The following is a 23,420-nucleotide window of genomic DNA, read 5'->3' as shown; positions in this document are numbered from 1 at the left end:
GATTATATCATCACTGAGGTAGGCATTCCCATACTCAGATTAAAACTTTACCTAACAGACTAACTATTCTGATACAGGAATGATCTTGCAGTACATCACAATCATAGAATTTTGTAGACACAGTATGGGTGCAGCCATCTGTTTATGATTAGTCTACTTAGATAATGAATACAAAACTCCTCGCAGCCTGGATGGTGGAAACTAGATCCAGGGTCTTCATTTCTACTTCCCGAATTGGTACGATTCTAGCCATGCGAATAAATGAGTTGATGTCGAACATGGTAGAAACCACTTGATTACCAGTCGATGATGTAAACTGTTAACAAGCGTGAGAGAGACCACCAGTAATGTCAATGGTTCTCAAAGTACCCAGTACAATCCATGAGATGTGAATAAATGAGTTGATGTCGAACATTTCACGGAATCCTTCGATCGAAAGTCAATTATGTAAACTGACGTCAAAGGCGAGAAACCTGCCATTGATGCATGCAGACTTCAAGGTACTGACGATTTCTAAGTCATCTCTCTAGATAATGTGCTGATGTCGATACAAAGCGACCCGTTGCAGGCAAGCCCGCAACACGAAATCATTGTTCAAGTTGAAGAAATGTTGCTATAAGGACTGATTCAGGGATGGTCAAATGGATGACAAGTATTTTGCAGATGAAAGTTTTGCTTGCAGACCTCTTGAACACATAACGACACGACAGATGGCTTGGTGACGAATAACTCAAAGTTAATCCCGGAACCCGGTTGAAGACTTTCAAAGTGGTTTGATCAACTGTGAGGTAAAAGATTTCCCAACCCAGGTGAATGAAAAGTGTCGTGTTCAAGAGTGGTAATAAAGTTTCTTTTGAGACAAAAGGTAACAAACAGGTTCATTCTTCTCTCTTTTCCCCCACCATTTCTGGCAAGTACCTCTTTATTTTTAACAAGCTTGAGGAGGATAACATATGCTTGATTATAAGCTCATCCTTCGGATGAGTCCAACCTAGTTTTGATTCGAACCCTAGGAAGGAGTGGTTCGTTCCTGTTTGTAATTGAACAGGTCCTTTACTGTGAAATATTTTAGCGAGCCCAGTATAGGAGAAACTCGGTGTTTTCCAATTTTAGAGAGTCTGAAAAGATTAAGAAGACTCCAAGTTGAACTTTTTCGTAGATTTGTGTCCCTCAAGCCCGAAAAAGTATAAAATAATACCTGGGGGAACCGCTTGATCTTGCGACCAAGGAGTACTTTCATAATTAGTGCCACTGACCTGAAAAGTAAAAAACGATCAAGGACACGTCGTTTTATTTCCTTATCGAGTTTGAAACGACAAAAACCCGGCAATCTTTTCCTGATTTTACGGTCGGAAAAGAGCTATAAGGGGACCGTCTTTTAATTCCATTTTAACGAGTGTAAAAGAAATGCTCGGCAATCTTTTCATATTTTAGGAGTCAGAAAAGGGCTTAAAAGATGACTTATATTTTGGTTCGTGAAAAATGACAATTTTCCCTCTAAATCCCTTTGTCCTGCACAAAAGCAACACATTACTCATACCTGTTTAAGATAGGCAAAAATACATCGAAAAACATCTTTTCATGGTAAAAAATGAACAAATTCATCCAAAAAACCTATAAAAAGACTTTTTACCATGTCATTTTACCATTTTACTGTTGAGGTTGAAAAAAGGGCTTTTGGCAAGAAACTTCCTGTGGTTGCTGCGGAAAATCCGACCGTCAGAATCGAACGCCGTCTCTTCCAGGTATTTTACAACATCCTACTCTTCATTTCTATCCGATTAAAATTGTTTTTTAGGTTTTAGTTTTGTTTTTTGGGAGGGTTTAGGTTTCAAAATGCGCTCCTCGGTGGACGCAGGTGCCCTTCGGGTGACCTGCGTCCCCCGACTTTTTCCTATACAGGAAAATGGTCGGGGGACGCAACCCACCTTCAGGCCAGCTGCGTCCCGATGCCCTGTGTTCCAAACGTGGGGTGCGTCCTCCGTGGAACGCGGAATTTGAAACCCCAATCCTCACAAATAACCATTCAAATTTCCCCAAATTAATTCTAATCATTATTTCTTGGTGTGTAGGGCACTCACCATGTTGGATTGGAGAGAAAGAGAGCACGAAGAGGTTGATGAAGCTGCAATAGAACACCAACCTTCCCTGGATGCCCTAAAAGCATGCGGGTTATACAAATATTGGGCCATACTGGGCATGAGGTCTCAGGTAAGATTCTTAGAATGGCTGGTTGAGAGATGGAACGTTCAAGAACAATGCTTTTACATCGGAGGGCACCAGCTCGAGATAGAGCCCTCTGATGTATACTTTCTCACTGGCTTGCCAAATAGAGGTGAGCAACTCAATCTAGCCGGGACTAGGCCGGGTGGCCAATCCCTTGTTAGTCTCCGGGAAGATTGGTGCACACCCAATTCACACCATGCGAAAGGCGTGGAAATCAAACACATCTCTCTGCGTGAACTCAAAGTTATTGATTTCACGGTTACCAGAATTTGCGGGGCAGCCGCTTTGCACATTGCTTCTGGGTCCCAAATGCGGATGGCAATTGACTGTTACCAAGGCACCATTTTCAACTGGTGTGATGTTGTGTCGGCTAATATGAAGAGCCAACTGACTAAGGCAAAGAACGGACGACTGAAAAATTTTGGATATGGGCCTTTAGTCGTGAGCTTTGCCTTAGAGAGAGTTCCGATGCTGATCCCTCAGCAACTCACTGTTGATATCTTGGGTCCTCGGGAGCCAAAGCTGGTACGATGGGTTGCGGTGACGGCCCGGCATCCTGACGAGGGCGCGGCGGTTGTTCGATTCACTGATAGTTACTTTCACTAGTTAGAGGACCAGGTTTTTTCGATCCAGGACTTTCCGTATGCCGGAGTAGATTTTCGACATGATCCGGACATGGTTCTTCCACAGGGAGAACAATGGGATGACAGAGGTACTTTATTTTTCACAAGTTTTCAAATTATGTATTTTTTTCGTTTTTTATATATATCGTCTCAAAACTGACAGTAAAATTTTCAAAATGCAGATGTTGGTCCACAGCGCCCAGCCAACCTCCGGCCTTTTGAGAGGAGACATCCAGTTGCACCGGTACCGGCCCCACAGGACGCGGCTGCAGAAGTACTAGCTAAGTTGGAGCATGATCTAGAGCGTCTGACGGCAGATATGCCTGAGACTACTATGGATGACATTCCTATCAGGCTTCAGCGCTTTGTAGTCGCAGTCCCTAGACCGTTTAGGAGATTTTTGCGTAAGGTAGCCCGTGCAGTGGTGTCGTATAGGGAGCACCACCAGTGATTGACTAGTCACTTTTGTAGACACATATGACATTTTTGGCTTTTTATACTTATCATTTTTTCCGATCATAAGGTGTTTTTCTACCTATGATCGAAGACGATGTATATTTTTGACACACTCCTATCTATATATATATCACTATTACCGGCTTATCTTGTTTAACATATGTGATGAAATGTTTTTAAATTTACTTGCATGATTATCGTAAATGTCTGTCCAACATTCGAGAAGCAATTGCATCTGCTAATGTATTCAAAGACCTTGGAATATGCTAATATTCAATGTAATCAAATTCACGTTCCAAGAGACGCACTCTCAAAAACAACCTTAATAACACAGGATTTCTAATGGCATAAACTCTATTAAGCTGTAATACAACAAGTTCAGAATCTAACCTCACTATCAAACGTCGAATTCCAAATGAAATAGATTCGGATAATAATTCAACCACTGCACTGTATTCTGCAATGTTGTTCGTTGTTTGACCGAGGCTTACCCCATGCATAGAAACTAACTCGTCAGAGGGCGAATAGATAACCCAAGCTGTGGAAGAGATATTCTGTGTACTACAACAAGCACCATCAGCAAATCCAATGTACGTTTGGAGAGGCGTCGACATCTGCAATATCAAGAGTAAAACCAAGATAAGCCAGAATAACGACGAAAAACACACTCTCTAAGCTAAGCACACTGACTAAACTAACAAACACGCTAGCTAGAAAGAAAATCTAACCTACCTAAAAATTTCTCCATACCCACCATTTAAGCATAATACCTCTTTAGGTAAAGTCCATTTCTGGGTTTACCCAAAGAGTCCCCATCAAAATCAACCAGCTCATAAGCCCCTTTTGCTAGCTTTCGCTTTACAATGTAGGGTCCATGCCACATAGGAACGAATTTTCCAGCACCTAGCTTATCGTTAGCTTGATCATATAATAGCACTAGGTCTCCCTCCGAAAAACTTCGAGGGGTTACATTTCTATCATACTGAGCTTTCATTCGCTTCGCGTGAGTCTCGATAGCCAATGTAGCGTCACGTCGAGTCTCATCTAATTTAGCCAAGTACAATAAACGTTTCTCCTCTTCGGAAGTAGCTGGAAGTAATTCGACAGCCATTTGAAGTGATGGGATTTCACATTCAATGGGTAACACAGCTTCCAAGCCATAAACTAGCTAGAAAGGAGTGAACCCTATTGAATTTTTCACTGAGGTTTGGTATGCCCATAGCGCTGAAAATAACATGTTGTGCCAATTCGACCGATGAATACCAATGGTTCGTCGGATCATGATAACCAGAACTTTGTTGATAGACTCAACCAAACCGTTGGCTTGCGGATAATAAGGAGTAGAGCTATCGTGGCGCAAACCAAGCTGGCTTGTAAGCTCAGTCATCATGATGTTTCGAAAATGGCTCCCATGGTCAGTAATGATTGCTTGTGGGACACCAAACCTAGTTATGATATGATTGAATACGAAAACTGTAGCTGTTTTGCCGCTTGCGTCGAATGTAGGCATCGCCTCAGCCCATTTAGTAAAATAATCAACCGCAAGGATGATATATGCATGCCCCCCGGCCGAGTGAGGGTTACAAGTAATAAAGTCGATACCCCATTTGGCGAATGGTCCAACGGCAATTATAGGGTGGAGAGGAGCAGGTGGAGCGCGCATCTTGTGATCAAACACTTGACAGTTGTGGCACTTCCTGACGGCAATGATACAATCTTTAAACATAGACGGCCAGAAATAGCCAGCGCGCAACACCTTCTGGGCGGTGGCATACCCAGACATATGACTGCCACATGCTCCAGAGTGACAATCATTCAAAACCTTCTCAGCCTCTTCGTGAGTTAAACAACGTCGAAAAACTAAGTCTGCCCCCCGGCGATAAAGTGTATCTCCAATAATTTTGTATTGCTGGGATTGAAACCGAATTTTTCGACGTTCTGCCTTGGAAGCTTCAGGCCGAAAGGTTTGGGTTTGGAGATAGATGATTATATCCCCGTACCACGGATCTAAAGTACTGATAAGAAACAAAGATTCGTCCGCAATTGACTCCTCTGCCACAGTCTCTGTGTCAGCACTCGGGAAGTCACACATCAATTCCGCAAAAACTAAGGATTTCTTAGACTTGGACTTCTCGAACTCCAAGTCAAACTCTTGCAGGATAACAATCCATTTAGAGTACTTTCCCCCTAGCAGTTGTTTTGTCAAAATATAAATCATAGGGTTGCAATCCGAAATAACTGTAGTTTTATGGAGAAGAATGTAGTGACGAAAACGCTGGACAGCTTGAACGCCTACCAGGGCCAATTTCTCCACATGCGAATATTTTAACTCAGTGGGATTTAAGGTCCGACTAAGATAATATATCACATGTTCCGCTCCGAATTCATCTTCTTGAACTAACACCATTCCAATGGTGGAATGCGAAGCTGCGAGGTATAAGAAGTAGTCCTGGTTGTAGTTGGGAGGATGCAACAACGGTGCATAGGTCAACGCGTGTTTAAGTGCATCAAAAGATTGTTGAGCAATCTCGTCCCAAAAGAATTGTGCGTTCTGTTTCAACAACCGTGTAAAACCTTTAGTGACCTCGGCGTAGTTTGGGATGAATCGGCGTAAAAAGTTCGCTTTCCCTTGCAAACTTTGGAGTTGGTGCAAACTCGAAGGAGGAGGCAATTTGATGATAGCTTCAACCTTCAAGGGATCGACGAGAATGCCGGTTTTTGAAACAACAAACCCCAGCAATCGACCTGTTTCTATACAGAAAACACACTTGTGGGGATTCAACCGAATTCGATAATGCCTACACCTCATAAAGATTGCTCGTAGGTGGACAAGGTGATCAGCTCGATGTAAAGAATGAGCAGGCAAATCATCGAGATACGGTTGCACAATGTGCTTGATGTCATGAAATGCATAAGACATCGCCCGTTGAAAAGTGGCTCCGGCATTCTTAAGCCCAAAAGGTAATTTGCAATAAGCAAATGTCCCCCATGGACAAATGAATGCCGTTTTTGGTTGGTCGGCAGGTAGAATATTGATTTGATTATAGCCCGAAAAACCATCCATAAAGGAAAACATTTCACTTCCGGCACAATCATCAATAATTTGATCGATATAAGGCGTAGGATAGTTGTCTTTTGGACAAGCTCGATTTATATCCCTATAGTCGATACAGATTCTTATTGTTTCTTGTCTCTTGTTGACCGGAACAATATTCGATACCCAATCCATTAACGGGATCGGATATATGAAACCTGCTTTCAACAGCTTTTCGACTTCTGCTTTAATCGCAGCCGCTTTTCGAGGGTGAATCTGACGCAACCGTTGCCGGACGGGTTTAGCATCTGGGTAGGTATTTATTTCATGAACAACAATGGCAGGATCGATTCCCGGCATTTCCTCGTAAGACCAGGCAAACACATCGCGGAATTCTTGGAATAGTGCCTTGTAAGTTTGGATTTCATCTTCTGTACAAGCGGCACCTATATGAATGTTTTCCTCAATTCCGGGCTTCACTGAAATATCAATGGGAATAGTACGAGAAATATTCCCTAAATTCAACTCTGAATCAGAATGTTTCGTTGGATCCTGAGCGTCTTTGACATATTCAGCGGTAAAGATAGATGAAAAATCATTTTCAAATGCATCATCCTTAGGTAAAAACGAAGATCTGTGATGGAGATCCTCCCACGGTAGATCGTCTACACTTAGGATTTCGCGAAGTTGTTCGTCAGATGACACGACTTCGGGAAACGCTATCCGTTCTAAGGTTGAGGTGAAAAGTGATTCTTCACTGACCACATTCATTTGGTCGATTTCGGTTGAACGCGAGTCGGTAAAAGACATGACAGCTTCATAAGCAATTTCATATGGACTCAAAGGCATAGCATCACCGAATGAGTCTATCTCAGAGTCAGATGGGACAATCCAAGGATCATCATAAATAATGTTTTCTGATGTAATCATATGAATTGTTGCAAATGAAGGTTCTACGCTGAGTGGAGGGAGAGGAAAAGTTCCCAGTAAACCGGAATCCTTAACTAAACCTACACCAACGTCCCTATAAGGGATTGTCGTCTTACCGACATGCTGGATACTCTCTGAAGAGGCTGGGTCGGATGAAAAGTATGTCAGCTGATCAATAGTCACGATCTTACCGTTATATGGAAACTTAATTACTCTGAAGACCGATGAAATGACCGCTGTCATAGCATATGACCAACTTCAACCCAAAAGAAGGTTGTAGTCTAGAGGGGCATCAACCACCTCCACATCCAGACTAACGGTTTTACCTTCTACCCCTATAGGCAATTCTTGTAGAATACCAAACGGACGGAACCCACGGCCATCAAAGGCCTTAAGGATGGTGGGGGATTGGTTCAACGAAGGAGAACCAAGGGATCTCCAACATTGAATCGACATAATACACGTAGAAGCTCCCTCATCAATCACAGTCCGATGAATAGGCCTGTTTTTGACTATCACTAGAATTTGGAAAGCCATTTGATGGGGGAGACGCGGTGTACTATTTTCTAGATCAAAGATTATCAGGTTCGGGTCCTGAACATCAACAGCTCCGATAGCCGACAAAAGTAATTTTCGTTGTGCTGGGCATGATTGCAGCACTTCTAACGCCGACATTGCGGAGGGTGAAACAGCTAAGTCCTCAACAATGTTGTAATTCTGGGCTGCTCTCGCATGTGGATTGAAAGCAGACCTTCGAAGTACACCCTTGGCGGGCAGTTTAATTACTAAGTCCGGGTTAGGTTTTTCGATCTGTAGTGGATCGGAACCAGGAGCTGAGGTTGATGGGTTAGAATGAGAAGATTCTGCTTCCTTACCATCAACAGGAGCCTTACTGCCATAATCTTGCGATCGAGTCGCAATCCTCACATGAGACATCATCAAAATGGGTTCTTCACTGGCATTCGAAGAACCTATCATCTTATTCTCCTGCTCTGGAAATGGATTTTTTAACACAGCAGGAGTGGGAGAACCTTTGACTATTTTCACAACCTCGGCCCGATGAGGGCAATCTCTCGTAAAATGATCCTCTTCACAAATAAGACAAGGATATCGAGGTTTGCGCTTTTCGTCATTGGTTTTCGACTTTTCAGTTTTCTCCTTCGGAGCCTTGTCTGCTTTAGCCTTCTTCTTTCCTTTCTTCTTTCCACCGTTTTTTGATTTGGCCGTAGATGACTCTACAGCGTGAATATCGGCAGTAAGTTCAGGAGAAGACTCTCCTGTCGGAGAATCAGGCAAAGTGATAATTGGAGTAGTTGAAGCCTTGGAAGACTTCTTCTTTCTCTTTGTATTCACGATACCAATCATACCATCAGCGGCATGAGATCCCGAAGGAGCAGCAGCGATTTGATTCGACTTTGGAAGATCCGGAATCTTCTCGTGTAACGTACCCGACTGAGTGTAAACTAAGTCAAGGTATTGTGCCTGAGCAATGACTTGCTCCTCAGTAACTACTCCAGCCTTAGCTACATCTTCAGTAATCTTCGGTAATAATGATTTGACAAACCATTCAGCTAAGATTTGGTCCGGGATAAAAACTTTCACTAGTCTTCTTCGACGTCTCCACTCATGAATGTGATCAGAAATATACGTGGACGTTGATTGTTTTAGTGAAGTTAATAACTCCGTGCCGTTATCGTATCTGACCGGCAACTGAAAGTGAGTTAAGAACGAGGTAGCTAACTGGCTAAAATTGTAAAAAGAGGCCCGTGGTAACTCAATGTACCACTTGGCCGCGAGACCAATGAGTGTACGCTGGAAAAGACGTAAGCGGATCGAATCATCCGAGATAGAATTTGAAGCACACCAGAGGTGGTAAGTCATCACGTGATTGGACGGATGCTCTCCAGACTTACCTTCGAACTTGGGTATATCACTGGGCAACTTATTTGGCATTGGCGGCCAGAACTGAAGATATTGAATTGGATCATTCGTTAGGCGCGTCAAGTCTGGTAAATCCAAAGTTGCGATAAACGGTAACTGCCGGTTAGGATCTCTAAAACTCTGGGTCACAATACCGGCCCCAGGAGGAGGATATCCAGGATAACTAGGAGCAGGAGTTGCATTTGGGATATTATATCCTCCTGGAAAACCAGGATTAACCGGACCGTACTGGGGTTGTTGAGGTTGTTGATAAGTGTACCCAGGATACGGTTGATACTGGTAAACCGACTGTTGGACAGCTTGCCCATGTTGGTACTGTCCCTGGTACGGAGGTTGAACAAATTGAGGTTGAGTAGTGACAACCGTACTTATACCAAGTTGACCTACAGGCATCTGGACCGTGGTTTGAATCGTAGATCCAGACAATGGTAAAGATGTCTGAGGGGTGGTAACAGGGACAGTAGAAACTGGAGCCGTCGATACTCCAGAAGTAAGTATGGTAGATGTGGCGGTAGTTGCGGCAGCCGTTTGAGATGGAGTACTAGGTGCAATTGGCGGCTGAGTAACTACCGAAGTTACAGAAGTTTGAACATTTGACTGGACAGGTTGCGGTTGCTGGGGTGGACCAGAAATTACGGGTTGTCCAGCTTGAGGAACCATCTGTATACTTGGCTGCAACACCTGTTGACCCTGTGATGGATCCCACACTAACATTCCAGGGTATTGACCCATAACAGGTTGAGGATACTGAGATCCATAACCGGATTGAGGGTAGGATTGATAATTGTAAGGTGCAGTTCCCATATTTGGAACATATGACTGACTTTGAGGCGGTTGATAACCTTGACTCGAGTATTGACCTTGAGGTTGATAACCTTGAGGTAAATACTGATACTGGGGTTGACCTTGACCTTGAGGTTGGTACCCTTGAGGTTGATAACCTTGGGGTTGATACCCTTGAGGTTGCCATCCTTGAGGTTGCCATCCTTGAGGTTGATATTGATACTGAGGTTGAGCCTGGGGTACATATTGAGGCTGGGGTTGACCTTGAGGCACGTATTGCACCATAGGTACATACTGACTTTGAGGTTGCCCCCCAGACACGATTTGTGTACCTTGAGGTTGCCCCCCAGGCGTTAACTGCGGTTGCCCCCCAGGCGGTAATTGGCCACCTTGAGGTTGGGAAACGAGAACTGAACCTGACATCATGTAAATGTCTCCTACACCCAATGGTATATTACCACTGTTTCCAGCAAATAACCCATGATCAACGGGTTGAGGAGCAAGTCATCATGGGATTGATACCCAGTGGGAACAGAAGGACTGCCGTGTAAGAAAGATTCAGGACTTTGAGTAAACACGGACGACTAACCAGACATATTTACAGGAGTATAAATACCTCCAGGTGGAAAAGGAGTACGAGGTGTAGAAAAACCTACCCCTGAGTTGTCTAAAAAATTGGTTAACGCAAGGTACCAAGAAGTACTTCTAGGAGGACTGTAAAAGATGGATTCACGCTCCCTTAGATCAATAGTAAGTTGACCTTCAAGGTTAGAGACACCTATATCCTCCTCTGGAGCAAGTTCTTCTATAGCAATCAAACCAGTAGGAAGATTTTCGGTGATAATTCTTTCTATTCTCGGTGAATCTGGAACACTAGAAGTTGGAGTAACAGGTTCAGATATTTCAGGTTCTTCGCCTATATCACTAGCAGACGAAAAACTACCAACAAGCTCAGAAACTGAAACAGCTTCGGGATTATAACCTGTCTCTAAACTTTGGTAATCTGGATGGACTACCAAGGAAGATTCTCCTTCTTCAGGTGAACCTACTCTACTGTCACTAGGAGGAGTTACAAGGACCTTTAACCCTTCGTACTGACCCGGAATGTCTTCAGGAGATTCACCCCGCGATTTACGGAGTTTTCTTAACAAATCTATTCCGGTAACAATCTCAGGAGACTTGCCCCGAAGTCTACGGGACTGTCTCGGTAATTCCGCCACAGCTAAAAACTTTTAACTACTACACACGAAAACAAAGTAAAATTTCAAATCAAACCACCTAAAGTCTCTAAAGAACCAAACAAATTTGAAGCACACGCCTAAAGAATCTAGGGCGTCAAACCAAGCAAAAACAGTAGCCTTCAAGACCGAAAGCGCTAGTTGGTGATGAAACCCAACATCGCCGGATTCAGTACAGAAGTGGCGGGTGGAACAGTTACCCCGGCAACCTGCTTAATGAATAGACTGGACCAAGTTCCTCCACTTTAACCGTCTCGAGTGAAGTGAACCCCCCAGAAAATCCAAGTGAGTATAACCGACGTCTGCTCCAGGTACAGTGGGATCTTCCCTCCACCGTCACCTCGGTAGAATCCTAAAGATAATGGTCACTAAGGTTACCAACCGCAACAAATGCACCTGGGGGAACAGTCTAAACTCCGACAGCACGCAAGGGCAGAGTATCAAGCTCAATCCCCTTGCCGGCTCCTTGACAATAATCCAAGGTTTACCGACAAGTGACCCCTGGCTCCTCGACAATGGTTAATCCGAGGTTTACCGTTTGTAATACGTGCGTGTCTGGCGTCTTTCCCAACGAGGGGGGATTGATCCCCTCACTGGTTCGGACACGAGCTCGTGCTTCTCCTTTAAGAGGAGCTTTCCCAGAGTACAAATGAGACAATTGGATTTAATCTATCACAAGATAAGCTACTTGTTTGGTTTTGGTTTCTTGGAGAGTTAATTACTCACCTACTCCAAGACACTAGCCTGATCTAAATTGGTGTTTCAGAGCCCTAGTAAATAAAAGTTACTACGTCGATTTTACTTTAAGCGTTAATTTTATGGTTTTTCTTTAAAGACAAAAGGTAGCGGAAGTGAAACCAATGGTGTGTAGACTCGACTCAAACCACTACAAAGATGCACCTAAGATGATTTACGCTACTTTTCCTTTTTCAATGAAATTCTTAACTAAGAGAGTTGAGAGAATGCAAATTTTAAAGAAAACAACTTTCTTAATAAAGACAATCAAAGAAACAATTCTCTTTATCTTTTCAAGCATACAAACATGACCACTCCTTACGTGCACGAAAAACTCTTTTTCTTTCAAATCTTTTCAAAGCTACTTGAAACAAAACTTTTCAAAGGAGATATTTTTGTATTTTCTCTTTTTAATAAAGCATATAAATCTATTGTAACGAAAATCAATCTTAAAAGCTATAAAAACTATGAAAACTTGACTCACAAGCAAATCAAAAAGGAAATTACTCTAAGCAAACCTAACAAGGCAAAAGCTCACAAAGATGATTCTAGGACGTTTTACTTGACCAAAATCAAATCAAGGACTAGCTAATGCAGAATCAAAAGACTAGTCAAAACAAAACTCAAATCTTTTTGTTCTTTTGTAAAATGGAATTCAAGACTTAATCAACAAGCACTTCGAAATTCGCCAACGAGACAACTCAATGGTAAGTTGCTCACACAGGTAGACTTTATGACAGGTCTGACTTCTAAGAATGTTGACAAAACCAGAGAGATCTAAGGCTTGACAACTTCTACCGCCAAAGTCACTACAAGACCTACTCAAAAATCAAACCCTAGGGATTAAACTTCTATGAAATCCACTAAAACACTCAATGCTATAGAAACAAGTTCAGGTGAAGATTTTTGACAAGGGACTAATGAATCTGGGCAGTAAAAACTAAGAAAAAACAAAATCTAAGAGTAAAAAAGCAAAAAATGGAGTTTTCTCAAATTTTAGCAGGGGGACGCAGGCGACCCATTAGAACAGGTGCGGGCCCGCTCTGTGCACACAGCAACAGTGCGTCCAAGGACGCACTGTGCAATACTCAGAGGGTGCGTCCTACTGAAAAACTCAAGAAAAACTAAAAGGATTCTAACTCTAAGCTAACCCACCCAAAGACAAAGTCACAGAGCCAAAAACCAGAAAAATAAACTAATTTTCTCAGAGCAAAGTTCATACAAAGGAAAAGACTTTTCACATTAATGGAATCCCCAGCGGAGTCGCCAATTTGTCAGGCGGAAAGAGTCGATTGTGCGGACACAACCAACCTCCCTAGGAGCCTAAGACTCTCTAGTGACAAACAAGACAAATAAGAACTATCCTTCTCTAAACATGCATTATGATATGAGATATCAAGTGTTTTTTTCTTACCTTTGTCCAAACACTGTTGTAGAAGTCCAAGATTTGGTTATCTGGATGAGCTCCTCCTTTTCTCCAAAACCTACAATCACCAACAGTCAAACCATTAAATAGCACCTGATTATAACATAAAACAAAGCATATTCAACACGTAGACCAAGGAGTACATAAAATAACTCATAAACAACAAGTTATTGAGAAGAATGGACTCATTTGCATTAATAGGTAACAAAAAGAACAAATACAACCTGAGCCTTGGTGTTGTGCAAGTCCTTCCCAGGGTCCATCAAGATTTCTCCTTTACTTTGACAAAGCACACCCACTTCCAAATAGAACAAGTAAAGATGGCAATCTCTCCTCACAAGCTTCTAAATGGGAGTCCTAATTCCTGTAGCATTTACCCTTAGAAAATGTATAACTTCAACCTCTCCTCCTTCTGGCCCAATGCCTGTATTTATAGTGCTCAAGAGGAGGTTAATCAGGTCCACCATCAATGGGATAATCCCCTCTTTGGGTGGGATAGCTCCCTTATTGATGGGATAAGTTCCTCTTTGATAGGAGTGCATGAACCATTTGGAGGCGCCCAATACACGTCGAACAACCTTCTAGAATGCTCTAGAAATGACCACAAGTAACTTTTTAAAGATGAAACTTGCGCATTCTAACCTTTACAGGGGGACGCACCTGTCCCTTTACATACAGAGCGTCCAAAGACGCAGCTTTTGTGAACATGGAGAGCGTCCCCGCAAGTAAGGTTGAGAGAACCTGCGTCCCCAGAGATAAATACATTTATACAAGACTTTCTCTCTTTTTGGAGTTTTGACATGGAGAGCAGAGGCATAAGACTTGCCTAAGAGGGTAGCATGACTGTTGATTGAGCCATACTAACTGTAAATAGTCATGGTGACATTTTTTAGTGTAACACACCTACCACATGCAAAAAGTGCGATGCATACTGGAAAGCCCTTCTATAGGGTGCAATGAGCGAGAGCAGACAAATGGCACAAGCAGTTTGCTAGGTGAAGACCCTGAGAATCTTCTAGAAGCTGCTCATTTGACACTTGCCTCTCTAAATTCGCCCAAGGATGAGTAAGAGATCATTAAATCTCCAAGTGGAACCAAGAACTATCAGAGAGATGACACTAATCAAAATCCTAGAAGCTGTCTCACCTCCCTGCAAACATCTATATATGGATCCCTCATCCCAGAGATCCAAAGGCTGGAATTTTGTAATTTGCAAAGAAGTGTTGTTGGTTTGTCTTTGAAGACATTGTTGGGTGATGTTGCTTTGTATGAGGTGAAAAGGGCTTTCAAGCTAGGAGGATGGCGCTGGGTTAGACCAAGTGGTTTTAATCCTCTCTTCTACTACTTCTATCAATAAAGCTATTTGAGGTTTCCTCCATATTCTTGTGTATCTCTGAATATTGTGTTGATATATGCATTTGTATGGTCAATATATATCTGATCCTATATTTTTTACAGTGATAGATCTCTATGCTTCGATGGTATTATGCTACTGTGACTCTACAAGTGCTCTTTGAAGTGGGACAAGTAAGGAAGCAGTGGTGAGATTCTGTCGAAGGGGAAAGGAAGAAAGCAAGGAACCAAGCGGAAGACTGAGGTTGGTACTCTTTGCTTCTTTCTCATCTATCTCTCGTAAAGGAAAACACAAGTGACTTTAGTTTGTTTGTTTCTAAGATAGCTACCCATATTAGTGGGACTAGCAGTTCTGAATAGACACTAGTTTTCTCGATAACAAAATGGCAACTCCACTGGGGAGAGAATAGTTTGATTTCTTGTCTCTATCTGTTTGATTCATAAACCACAGATGGAGCCTGAAGTTAAGCCATCTAGCCTTCGAACTGCATTTTCTATGCAAGTGGAAAGTAGATCAATGCTGCTTCAGTCAATCTCTGGGTTTGTTTATGAACTGAACAATTGACTTGCAAACATCCTAAGTGCCCTAGAGGTAGCTCAAGTAACCTCATTAGATCATCCCCTATACTTTGTAGTTACTGACTATCATTAGCTCAGCCTAAATCCCTGAACTAAACTGCAAACTGTGATAAAAAACCAAGTTAAAGTCTCATCCCTAGACCATCGCACCTTCTCCTCTTGGCAATCTAGATGCATTGCACCTCCCATGTGCAGTAGGTGAGATGCATCCCTGTTTCCCCGTGTTACAGGTGTGATGATCAGGTAAGACTGTTTCTGCCCCAAGATTTTGGTTTTTCTTCACTGTCTTCAGCTTTATTCAGGAGTTTTGCTATCTGTGATCAGTATACCATTGTTGAAACCCCCTTCCTTTCCATTATTCAACCTCCATTGTACAAAGAATTGTGAATTTTTTTATGTATTTTTCGCCATTTACAGTTCTCCTTTACAAAATAGTAGCTTAATCAAACTATCGTCTTTTGATTTGAAAGTGTCGCAAGTGTTGTTTTCAGTCAAAGAAAATAATCCTCCTCTTTTTGATAGTTGATTACATTGCTACTCTTGTATTTGATTTGGGTTAATAGTATTTCAAGTGTCGAAAGCAGTTTTCAATTCAAAATCACAAAGTGACGTCTTGTCTTCCTTTCGTTTTTTGAAAAGAAAATCGTTAGTACTGTCGCTTTGAAAGAAGAAATAATTCAGATTTGTGTTTAGCATTCTTTCTGTCATTCACACATTAAGAAAGTAGAAAAAATACAAGCATGTGCATTTGCATTTAGACTGCTTGTTGATTTTGATTTAGGACAGTGCATCTAGTGTGTGCTCTCTGCTCGATGTTGAAAGTATTTCACTTCTCTTTCCTTAGTAGCTAGGATTTTCATTGCAAAAAGAAGAGTAAACAACTATTTATCATCTTAGATTGCATATTTAGGAGTTGTATATCTACATCACGCAGTGAACCTTAAAGGAAAACTTCTTAAGAAAGATCAACTGTAAAATAAATTCAATGAACATAAAAATGCTTTGGAACCTAACGCACAACATCTAGAAGTCTAGGCTAGAGACGTATTCCGGCGTTGTAAAGCTTGGTAACTGTCGCTTTCATCGTAGGTTGGGTGATTCCTCCTCTTTGAGACAAAAAGTGCCAGTACGGACTTGTGCTCCCAGGTACCATCGAGTATATATTGGGAGACCACAATAGGCTATATCCTTTATCCCTAGGAAGCCGTGTTTGCCGCCCTATCGATCACAATGCACTGAACACAGCATTCGGGAAGACTGACTGCCGTACCGTAAAAAGTATTCTGCAGTTTCATGATTGCTTTGGTAATCCCTCTGTCTAGATTTCCAGAGTAGTCTCTTTTGTTCCTTTTCAGACTCGTTAAAGGAAAAAGTCCATCTGAGCACTTGTCACTTCAGGGTCATTAAAAATTGAAGGCGACTAGAGTCATATTTAGCTTTTTCTTGACTCTTAAAAATTGAAAAAGCAAGTTGTGTCAAAGCATCTAAAATTTATTTTAAATGGAATAACGTCACTGTTCCCTCGTTGATCTTAGGTTGAGAAAATGGAGTCCACCAATCAAGGATTTCCCCTAGTCCTTCTCCTCTTGGGGAGATGTTGGTGCACCTCATATGGCCACATTGTCCCTTCAAGGATTGACAATTGGCCTGCCAGTATGGCTTTTCTCAACCTCTGTTGTTCAAAGCACCGTGATTCCTGAAAAATCAAATCAGCAACTAGATGATACTAGAGTTACCTCTCAACCTTTTACTTCATTTGTTTCTCCATCTCCTTCTTCCTCTTCGCTTGGTGAAGCTAGTAAAACTAAAAACCAAGTAACTGAGAAGAAGAAGAAAGGGAAGGAGAAGAAGAAGAAGGAGCCAATGGCAAAAAAGGGCAATTGTACATCATCTAGCGAAAATCCACACACTACACCATCCAAACCTAAATCTCCATGTGTCATCTACAAAGGGGACCACTATCATCGAGATTTTCCTTGGATCCCATGGATCTTAAGGGAATGGTCTCCCCTCTTGCACAATCCGGTGTCGTCAACCTCTGATGATCATGTTGAGAGTATACCATCAACAAGTGAAAACGAAGTCACTAAACAAAAAGGAAGATCTAAAATTCCTTGTAGACTGTGTGAAGGTGATCATGCCATCCATATTTGTACCTTCCTGGATGAAGCTAAAAGAGTCTTGGATAACTTTCCGGCTTCACCACTACGGTTTCCTTCTGGATACAAGAAACTCTTGCCAAGTCCATTACTAGTTGAAAATTCGGCTGACACACCCTTGTTGTTGGTCGAAGCACTTATCATTGAAGATAAACCCTCTGAGTCCACATCGGACTGAAGTCAACAGGTCGAGACGGCAGTCAACCCCATCTTGTCTTCAGAGGATTTACCTTCAGATGATACAGTTACCAAAGAGGATGAGAATGACACCATTCAAATTCTTTTCGTAAATACAGACTCTGATGAACATGGGGGAAATCTACCTGTTCCTTTACCACAGGAAGGAGGTTTGTCAGAGATGTATCTGGCCATTTATTCAGTCCCACCTCCAAGAAACCTAGTCGTCTCCTTTGATTGGAATCTACTAGGCAGACCCCATCTACCATCTAATGTACCGTTCTGAATCATAATGCAAAATTATAGAATGGTCATGGTTGGTACCATCATAGATGAAGGGGCTTCTATGAGTATCCTTTCCTCAACTGCTTGGAAATTGCTTGGCTTGCCATCGCTTTTGCCTGAGATGCGAAATCTGACAGGATTCGACAAAGGAACCAGTCGACTGTAAGGGATCTTTCCAAATTTTCCTATAACTTTGAGAAGGAAAACTGTTTATCTGAACATAATGGTAGTCCAAGGACCTTTAGATTACAATCCACTCCTTGGGCGTGACTACATTTATAGCATGGGAGCTATTGTTTCCTCACTCTTTCGAGTGATGTGTTTTCCGCATGAAGGAAGAGTGGTCCAGCTCGTAGACCAACTTTCATTCCCCAGTTCACACATAGCTAATAGTCAAATTCCATCCCTAACAGGTCTTTTCGTGCAAGGAATGTCTCATCAATATCCAGTCTATCCACCTGATGAGTGCGAGTGATTCGGTGGTTGTGACTGAAACCCAGGGGGCATGCACCCTGGTCTTCTTCGGCAGAAAAACTTCAGGTATGGGGTGGGTTTTTGTGGAGGATATATGACTCATCTGACACACCCGTCCGTTTAGAAAAATGGAATTAGACTAGAATAAGATACTTCCGTTAGAAGGTATGCCTTTCCCGATATAACAAATGTTTTGTCTGCAAATTGAAGGGTAACCTGGAAACTCTACTTCGCTATACCTAGGGGCATGAAAACCTTTTTGCATGAAAGTGAAAAGAGACCATTTTTTTCTTAGTTTGTATGTTTTTAACCCTTTAAATTCGTAGGATTGGTCGTTCCTACATTACATAATAAAAGGAGCCAGAGAAAAATTTTGACTGGTGCAAGCTTCCTAAAAAATGAACCTATCGATGAGACATCCTTATTATATGACTGTCATGAGCAGTTTTACGCAAAGTTCAAGCTCGTTAAAAATTAAACCTAGAAATGAGAATATGTTCCACCATATTTTAAGCTCATTAAAAAACGAACCCACCTCTGGTAAATAACCATTGCGAACGCATTATCATCAGCTTTTGAGCCTTGGTCGTGTTCTTACTATCACCTCCACTTTGTTTTAGCCGATCACACGCCTCCATTTGATTGTTTACCCCTTTTGAGGAACAACTACAACGAGTGATTCTATTAGCCATCTTCTTAACACTGCCATGATTGGAAAAGTTCCAACCCTTACCTGGAACCAGATGCTACCCGAAAATATCACTTGTTCCTCAAAAACGAGTCTCCTTTAAGCTCTTTTCATCTGACTCATAAAATATGAAAAGATTGCCAAGCAATTGGCCTCTCCAGCTCGTTAAAGTGATTGGAAGTGCCATCCATCCTCTTGATTTTAATCTTTTTGGACCTGGGGATTATTACACAAAACGATCGAGCGTTTTCCTTGTTCAGCTCATTAAAAATATTGAAAAGTCATCCCTTTCACATTGTTTTATACTTTTTCAGACTTAAGGGATTATACTACGAAAAATGGATATTGGAATTTCCTTTCCGTCTCTTTTCAGACTCTCTAAAATTGAAAAGGATCGAGTTATCATTGTCATTAAACTCATTAAAACAATAGCGACAAACTTGTCCATTCAGACAAGAGCGAGTTTCACTATCGCTAGGCTCGTTAAAACATAGCGACGGGTTTGCCCGAAGGGAAAATTATAGAAAAAGCATATGTTATCCTCCTCAAGCTTGACAAAAATAAAGAGGTACTGGTCAAAAATGACTGGGGAAAATTAGGAAGAAAACTTGAAGAAACTTTATTGGTAGTAGGTCGCTCTTGAACATGACACTTTCACTCCATCACCATGATTGAGTCGGGTTGGGTTATTTCGTTCACTGATCATATCACCATTGGTCCACCATACCATCCACTTTTGGGGTTAACGCTACCAATCCATTTTAGTGTCGCCGATATGTTCAAGAGAAGTTGCTCAAAGAATTCACCTACCCATCATGTGTCTCATCCACTGCAATACCTTCACGCTTCATTCTTTCATGACTGCCACCCTGAACCTTGTATCATCAGATCGTTTTCACCTATACAAAATCATTTGCTCCATTCCGTGTCGTAGATGTGGGATTCATTAATTCCCTCCTACGATGGGTCACTTCTTGTCGACATCAGCTCATTATCCAAGAAGCCGACCTAGGAACAACCCTTTCAGTACTTTGAATCTTGCATGCCTCAATGGCAAGTTTCTCACTTCCGGCGACAGGTTTACATTAATGGCCTTCGATCAAAAGATTTTGTGTGGTGTGCGACATCGAATCATGTATTCACACCACGTGAATTGTACTGTAGTACCTTGAGGGTCATCATCATCATCGGTGATTCCTCTCGCACCTGTTAATAGCTTACATCATTGGCTGGTAATCAGGCGATGTCTTTCCATGTTCGACATCAGAACATCTTTTCACATGGACCGACTTGTACTTTTGGGTGAATATTGAACGAGTTTTGAAGACCCCGGATCTAGTTTCATCCATCCGGGCTACGATATATTCAGGAAAATAAAGACATCAAATGTAAATCATTACTGCACAGATAATCATCCAAACTAAGGGATGATGGCTCTACCAGAATCATCAATCTGCACACAGACGGTTGTCTGTCCTATGTACATGAAAATGAATTTATCAAGCTGAGCATGGCAATGCTCGCCTCAGCTAGATCATGAAAATATTATGAAGATAATGTATTGTATTGTATCTTATTACAGGTCACCTTCCAGTTCAAAAAACCTCAGATCCTCATTATAAAGCATTTCACCCGACATCAAAAAGATTTACGACCTCATGCTTTAGGGGGCAGCTGTTATAGACATATTTGGGCACTGCAACCCCAATCAGATATGTCCATAAACCAAGGGCTTCTAAGTCCCTAAAAGTTTTGTTTCATACCCTAAAGGAGCAAGGTCAGCTGATGACATCATCTCCCAGAAGTTCTCCATGAAAAACTACTCAGAACTGGTCAAAGCAAGACCATAGAGACTGCCCAGTGCTAAGGGTGTGATGCATCTCACCTACCACATGCAAAGAGTGTGATGCATACTGGAAAGCCCTTCTATAGGGTGCGATGAGTGAGAGCAGACAAATGGCACAAGCAGTTTGCTAGGTTGAGACCCTGAGAATCTTCTAGAAGCTGCTCATTTGACACTTGCCTCTCTGAATTCACCCAAGGATGAGTAAGAGATCATGAAATCTCCAAGTGGAACCAAGAAATATCAGAGAGATGACACTAATCAAAACCCTAGAAGCTGACTCACCCCCCTGCAAACATCTATATATGGATCCCTCATCCCAGATATCCAAAGGCTGGAATTTTGTAATTTGCAAAGAAGTGTTGTTGGTTTCTCTTTGAAGACATTGTTGAGTGATCTTGCTTTGTATTAGGTGAAGAGGGCTTTCAAGCTAGGAGGATGGCACTGGGTTAGACCAAGTGGTTGTAATCCTCTCTTCTACTACTTCTACCAATAAAGCTATTTGAGTTTTCCTCCATATTCTTGTGTATCTCTGAATATTGTGTTGATATATGCATTTGTATGGTCAATATATATCTAGTCCTATATTGTTTACAATGATAGATCTCTATGCTTTGATGGTATTATGCTGATGTGACTCTACAGGTGCTCTTTGAAGCAGGACAAGTAATGAAGCAATGGTGAGATTCTGTCGAAGGGGAAAGGAAACAAGCAAGGAACCAAGTGGAAGACTAAGGTTGGTACTCTCTACTTCTTTCTCATCTATTTCTCGTAAAGGAAAACACAAGTGACTTTAGTTTGTTTGTTTCTAAGATAGCTACTCGTCTTAGTGGGACTAGCAATTATGAATAGACACTAGTTTTACCAATAATAGTGCACCCCTTGGAAACCTGTGTAAACACGCAGCTTGGAAGGGAAAACGTGAGAAAAGATACATCACAAGCTGGAAGGAATGTGAACCAACAATCCAAAGTGATGGTTAAACCAACAACACATCTCAGTAAGATTCATTCATACATATACAGAGAGAGTTTATACATACATGCATAAGAAAACAGATACATATATCATTAGAGTAAATAAGTTAAATGAAATACAATAACAACATATGCATGAAACATGTTGGCTCTGTTATATTAAGAAGAGAAAGTTCCAATCATATAGTACAACCATGACCAACTACTAGTCCTGATAATGGAACGTTACAACCACTGCCACCTGCTCCTCCAAAGAGATGTACTAGCTCTGCACTGTGGAGAAGCCAAGGCTCATTACAATACTCTTCAAGCTTTCTCTAAGATAATCCTATTGGAAGCTTGGCTGACAAAAATCCTCTACAATGAGTTATGAGGTACTATAAATAGCAAAGGGTGGGGTGACCCTTGACATTCCCCCCTGTTACTGTTCACCTACCCTCATGACTCTTCAACTACTCTATGATTGTTACATTCAACTATCAATACTTGAACGTCCACTTTACAAGATGTTACATACAATCTGCACATGTACCCATGTGAGATAAAATAGGCTTGAGAAAACCATGCAAGTCAACACTTTGACTGGGACAACTGTGGGAAGACCAACTCTTTGACATCCTCACGATGGTCGACGGTGCTGAATTGATACCAAGCTTGGTAGTCCACAATGGTGCCCATATACTCTGTGGTGACATCTTTCTAGAAACAAATTCTTGCCTCTGTTGCATCCGGGTACACTGATTTGGCTCCTCTTTCCAACTCATCTAATAACATGTGCATCATTTTCTTGAGTGTGGCAAGAACAACGACATATTGATGCATAGTGTCTACATTAATCACCAAGTCTATTCTGGTGGCTATGCGCATCAACTCATCAAAGTATGAGTCCAACTCCAGTCGTAATTGATTCTTTGTCTTTGCCTTAGTGAGTGTCCCAATAGATGGAATCACATGCGTGCACAAAAAAACATCTATGGTTTTGAACACCCATGCATAGGAGGCTTGCAAAATAGTGATGAGCTGCGGGAGTTCCTCATAGTTTTGGATCTGACTCGGGATGCGTGCCTTCAAATCAACCGCCATATGATTCATCATATTGGTAAAGTGTAACGTGGCTCCCTTATATCTAATTGTCCATATTTTCATGCAGTTGACAGCAGTATGCATGTTTGAAAAGATACGTGCTCTCCTAGCACAACGCTATTGCCAACTGTTGAGATGGACAAGTGCCTTATGCACGGCACCAAATCTAGAATACAACATCTGCATGACTGTCTCAAGGGATGATACTTCACATAGTATCACCTTCTTCAAATCTGCTCTGGCAGATGCTATAACTAGTTCTCCTCCTTGCTTGGTTGTCTATAACTCCTTAGCCATTCCTTCATTCACCACTATCAAGAAGCGAACACTCAAGCTAGTGGCTTCGGCATATGCTCTAGTAGCATCGGTCAATGTTGTTGGATTCTTACACACATTAGATATGATCACTC

This window comes from Pinus tabuliformis, chromosome J (assembly GCF_031772625.1).
Source record: "Pinus tabuliformis cultivar Carrire ecotype Pingquan chromosome J, CPIR1, whole genome shotgun sequence".
In the NCBI taxonomy this organism is placed as follows: Eukaryota; Viridiplantae; Streptophyta; class Pinopsida; order Pinales; family Pinaceae; genus Pinus; species Pinus tabuliformis.
This window is presented reverse-complemented; position numbering follows the sequence as displayed.